A 6169-nucleotide genomic window follows, 5' to 3' on the forward strand; every position below is an offset into this window, starting at 1 on the left:
TTTTCTCTTTGTAAATAATACTACCGTACAAGCAACAATTTAAATAATGAAAGTGAACAAGTTATATATATATGAACTTCGCTAATATATTTTGTGTAAGCGGCCTAGGTAAGGAAAACCTCACTTACTTTCATTGGTCGCTTAAAACACATCTGTATAAATATATCGACTTTATTAGCCCAAATATAATAAAGTTCAACTAACAAAATTTTTGTTGCTTTATTTGTACTTTATTGTAATAGATTACAATATTTGCTTTTTCATCATTTTTATAGAGGACTTGGCCCCTAAACAAGCGCCTCTCTTTATATTGCATATTTTAAATATGCATATTTTTATAAGATGATTACATCAAAACAATAATAAATTGGAAAATTAATTCCAATAAATTGTTTTCGAATCATTTTTCTCTTTGTAAATAATACTACCGTACAAGCAACAATTTAAATAATGAAAGTGAGCAAGTTATATATATATGAGCTTCGCTAATATATTTTGTGTAAGCGGCCTAGGTAAGGAAAACCTCACTTACTTTCATTGGTCGCTTAAAACACATCTGTATAAATATATCGACTTTATTAGCCCAAATATAATAAAGTTCAACTAACAAAATTTTAGTTGCTTTATTTGTACATTATTGTAATATTTCATTTACATTTTTCTCTTTGTAAATAATACTACCGTACAAGCAACAATTTAAATAATGAAAGTGAACAAGTTATATATATATGAACTTCGCTAATATATTTTGTGTAAGCGGCCTAGGTAAGGAAAACCTCACTTACTTTCATTGGTCGCTTAAAACACATCTGTATAAATATATCGACTTTATTAGCCCAAATATAATAAAGTTCAACTAACAAAATTTTTGTTGCTTTATTTGTACTTTATTGTAGTAGATTACAATATTTGCTTTTTCATCATTTTTATAGAGGACTTGGCCCCTAAACAAGCGCCTCTCTTTATATTGCATATTTTAAATATGCATATTTTTATAAGATGATTACATCAAAACAATAATAAATTGGAAAATTAATTCCAATAAATTGTTTTCGAATCATCAAGCAAAGGTTAAGCTTCAGTGGATCGCAGTATGGCAGCTGCTCTACCACTTACAACACCTTGCCCGTTACCAAAGTCGTTTACAATTGATTCTAGGCATTGTCATTGTATTAAATAATGTTTTTATATATAACTAGCGCGGCATACGGGTGATATTTGAATCCTCCCGCATTTGCTATGTTATAAATAACATTGGCATCACATATATTCATTTTGTCGTTTATAAATTAAATTTATAAACTTTAAATGATTTAGAGAAGCCATACAATGCAATTTGCCCCATATTTATCATTGCAGTCCAGCACGGATACAACCTTAGAGGCGTTCAGGCATAATCCAACGGACGTAGCATCATACCACTGTTCGCTCGAACAAGTATTGTACCATTGGTCCGTACCTGCGGTTCCTCTCGTACTACGCAGGAATGCTGTCGCAATAATATTTTGTCATTAGTAGGGTAAAACTAACCTGTCTCACGACGGTCTAAACCCAGCTCACGTTCCCTTGAATGGGTGAACAATCCAACGCTTGGTGAATTTTGCTTCACAATGATAGGAAGAGCCGATATCGAAGGATCAAAAAGCAACGTCGCTATGAACGCTTGGCTGCCACAAGCCAGTTATCCCTGTGGTAACTTTTCTGACACCTCTTATTAAAAACTCTTTAAACCAAAAGGATCGATAGGCCGAGCTTTTGCTGTCTCTGTGCGTACTGAACACCGAGATCAAGTCAGCATTTGCCCTTTTGCTCTATGTGTGGTTTCTGTCCGCACTGAGCTGGCCTTGGGACACCTCCGTTATTATTTGAGAGATGTACCGCCCCAGTCAAACTCCCCACCTGGCAATGTCCTTGAATTGGATCATACCTGAGTGTTGGAGTTATACCAAATTTTAATTATGATAATAACATCGAAAAATGTTATCATTTCTCATTAAAATATGTTTACAATTATATAACAAACTCGTGGTACTTTGATCAAGAAGCTTGCATCAAAACCCAATACCATAAGATATATAAATATATCCTTAATATGGCTAGGCAATGATACACGTTCCACTTAATCAAGTAAGTAAGGAAACAATAAGAGTAGTGGTATTTCATTGACGATAAATAACCGAAATTATATATCTCCCACTTATACTACACCTCTTATGTCTCCTTACACTGCCAGACTAGAGTCAAGCTCAACAGGGTCTTCTTTCCCCGCTAATTATTCCAAGCCCGTTCCCTTGGCTGTGGTTTCGCTAGATAGTAGATAGGGACAGTGGGAATCTCGTTAATCCATTCATGCGCGTCACTAATTAGATGACGAGGCATTTGGCTACCTTAAGAGAGTCATAGTTACTCCCGCCGTTTACCCGCGCTTACTTGAATTTCTTCACTTTGACATTCAGAGCACTGGGCAGAAATCACATTGTGTCAACACCCGCTAGGGCCATCACAATGCTTTGTTTTAATTAGACAGTCGGATTCCCCAAGTCCGTGCCAGTTCTGAATTGATTGTTAATTGATAATCGTTATAATTTAAAAAGAATATATAACACTTAATAAAAAAATGTATATAACTTTAAAAATTTTAGCAAGAAAGTTCCACAATTGGCTACGTAACTACTATCCGGGGAACAAAAACCGAAGTTTTCTATTTACCCAGAACGAGTACATAAAACCATGATATTGCTTCCCAATCAAGCCCGATTATCTCAATCTTCAGAGCCAATCCTTATCCCGAAGTTACGGATCTAATTTGCCGACTTCCCTTACCTACATTATTCTATCGACTAGAGACTCTTCACCTTGGAGACCAGCTGCGGATATCGGTACGGCCTGTTGAGAAGTTTGCGTGACCCCACCATAAATTTTCAAGGTCCGAGGAGAAAATATCGACACAACAGTAAATGTCATGCTCTTCTAGTCCATCTACCATATCTCTCTTCGAAAGACTTCCATGGTAGTACGACTATAAAACAGAAAAGAAAACTCTTCCGATATCTCTCGACGGCTTCTTTATGGTCGTTCCTGTTGCCAGGATGAGCACAAGGCCCATTTTTAATAACAAACGGATACTCAACAGGTTACGGAATTGGAACCGTATTCCCTTTCGTTCAAAATTATTCAAGTGTTTAAATTTTACTATAATATATATATATATATATATATATATTTTTTTTTTTTTGTAATTTAAACTTGAATTTTCGGCTTTCGCCTTGAACTTAGGACCGACTAACTCGTGATCAACCACTGTTCACACGAAACCCTTCTCCACTTCAGTCCTCCAAGGTCTCATTCGATTATTTGCTACTACCACCAAGATCTGTACCAATGGCGGCTCCATGCAGGCTTACGCCAAACACTTCTATGCACACCATTGTACCCTCCTACTCACTAAAGTTTCAAAATTTATAATTCAATCGAAATTGTATTATAAATCATCTACTTTAGCGGTAATGTATAGGTATACAACTTAAGCGCCATCCATTTTAAGGGCTAGTTGCTTCGGCAGGTGAGTTGTTACACACTCCTTAGCGGATTACGACTTCCATGTCCACCGTCCTGCTGTTTTAAGCAACCAACGCCTTTCATGGTATCTGCATGAGTTGTTAATTTGGGCACCGTAACATTACGTTTGGTTCATCCCACAGCGCCAGTTCTGCTTACCAAAAGTGGCCCACTGGGCACATTATATCATAACCTCAACCTTCATATCAAGAAAGGTGAGGTTCTTACCCATTTAAAGTTTGAGAATAGGTTAAGATCGTTTCGACCCTAAGGCCTCTAATCATTCGCTTTACCAGATAAGATTATTTTACATAATTTTAAAATGCACCAGCTATCCTGAGGGAAACTTCGGAGGGAACCAGCTACTAGATGGTTCGATTGGTCTTTCGCCCCTATACTCAATTCTGACAATCGATTTGCACGTCAGAACTGTTTCGGTCTTCCATCAGGGTTTCCCCTGACTTCAACCTGATCAAGTATAGTTCACCATCTTTCGGGTCACAGCATATATGCTCAAGGTACGCTCCAATTAGAGGTATAAATAATAATAAATTATTATTATACATAATTATATAGAACGCCCCGGGATTGAATTAATAGACTATAATTAAAATAGACTAAAAATTAATCCCATATATTTTAAGTTAAGTTAATTATGCCATTAGGTTTATATAAAATAACCCAATGACTTGCACATATGTTAGACTCCTTGGTCCGTGTTTCAAGACGGGTCCCGAAGGTATCCTGAATCTTTCGCATTGTAAATCATATAAATGCATACAATAAATATTAAAATCAATGATTTTAAAATTATTGTAAAATTCATAAATGAATTTTAGCATTATATATAATAAATCTATCAACACTTTATCAAATCATTAGGCATTTATTTAATATTAATAAGCTATAAAGCAAATTAATTAAAATAAACTTAAAGCCAATGATCTTTTGATAAATAATTTATATGTTAATAGATTACAATGTCCTTATATGAAAAAAAATGCACACTATTTTTATAATATTAATAAATTAATATTATATATATAATGATGAATTTTTCATAATGGATATTCAGGTTCATCGGGCTTAACCTCTAAGCAGTTTCACGTACTATTTAACTCTCTATTCAGAGTTCTTTTCAACTTTCCCTCACGGTACTTGTTTACTATCGGTCTCATGGTTATATTTAGTTTTAGATGGAGTTTACCACCCACTTAGTGCTGCACTATCAAGCAACACGACTCTTTGGAAATATCTTTCTAGTAATCATTAACGTTATACGGGCCTGGCACCCTCTATGGGTAAATGGCCTCATTTAAGAAGGACTTAAATCGCTAATTTCTCATACTAGATATTAAGATATTCCATACACTGCATCTCACATTTGCTTACCAAAGTGACTTAGTGCTGAACTGTTTTCTTTTCGCTCGCCGCTACTAAGAAAATCCTTGTTAGTTTCTTTTCCTCCCCTCATTAATATGCTTAAATTCAGGGGGTAATCCCATATGAGTTGAGGTTGTATAATTTTTTTTTTTTTTTTATATATATATAAAACAAATATTTTTCTTTTAAATCCATTAAGACTTAAAAATCTTTTCATCCTTGATAAAAATTTTTCATTTTTATACACACACATTGATATTAAAATAAATATTATTATAATTTGTTTTATTAAATAAAGGAGCAATTCTAGAATAAAAATTTTTATTTTAAGCTAGACGTTCCCCAATATAAACAAAATTATTATTTATATAATATAATGTATGTTTGTTTGTTTATTTTCGCTTTAAGGAATACTAAGATTTTTTTCTTAATTTTGAGGATTTCTTGAAAATATATTTTTATTATATATATTTTAATTTGACTATTCATATTATGGATTATGTATATCCAATAATATACCATTTGCTTTAAAATCTTTCAATTAAAAATTAAAAGATCAAGCAACTTATTTAGCATAGTCTTACAACCCTCAACCATATGTAGTCCAAGCAGCACTTTAAAATAAATTAAAGTACGTAACAGCATGGACTGCAATATGCGTTCGAAATGTCGATGTTCATGTGTCCTGCAGTTCACACGATGACGCACAGTTTGCTGCGTTCTTCATCGACCCATGAGCCAAGTGATCCACCGCTTAGAGTTTTAAATTTTTGTTTTTTAATTGTATGTCAATTTTTTTTTAAAATTTTCATATTTATTGAAACATCAATAAATAATCCAATTTTTACCCAAACATTTTTCAGTTGCGTATGTCTTAGTTTACAAAAACAATTTTTACATTGTTAATGCAAACAAATTAACTTATCCTTTATTTATTTTTAAATAAATCGTAAGTACAACCATATAATGTTTATATAGGGTATTATAATACAAAAATAGAAAAATTACAAATAATGAAATAGAACAATAATATATGATTGAACTTGTATATATATTTTGTGTCCGCGGCCTAGGTAAGGAAACCTCACTTACTTTCGTTGGTCGCTTAAAAAACACATATGTATAAATATATACACTTTATAAGCCCAATATAATTATGTTCAACTAACAAAATTTGAACATTTTCTTTTTGTTTTTATAAATATCATACCACTGCACATGCAACAAT

The 6169-nt window shown here is 33.2% G+C and overlaps 2 non-coding genes across 2 annotated transcripts; both read right to left on the reverse strand.

Moving 5' to 3' along the window:
• Positions 1–1052: 1052 nt before the first annotated feature.
• On the reverse strand, positions 1053–5077 carry LOC137235551 (large subunit ribosomal RNA). The gene has a single exon (XR_010947969.1). It is a non-coding gene; the product is annotated as a large subunit ribosomal RNA (ribosomal RNA).
• A 447-nt stretch (positions 5078–5524) lies between these two features.
• LOC137235543 (5.8S ribosomal RNA) lies at positions 5525–5703 on the reverse strand. The gene has a single exon (XR_010947961.1). It is a non-coding gene; the product is annotated as a 5.8S ribosomal RNA (ribosomal RNA).
• Between the last annotated feature and the right edge of the window lie 466 nt (positions 5704–6169).

This window comes from Eurosta solidaginis, chromosome X (assembly GCF_040869045.1).
Source record: "Eurosta solidaginis isolate ZX-2024a chromosome X, ASM4086904v1, whole genome shotgun sequence".
Lineage (NCBI taxonomy): Eukaryota > Metazoa > Arthropoda > Insecta > Diptera > Tephritidae > Eurosta > Eurosta solidaginis.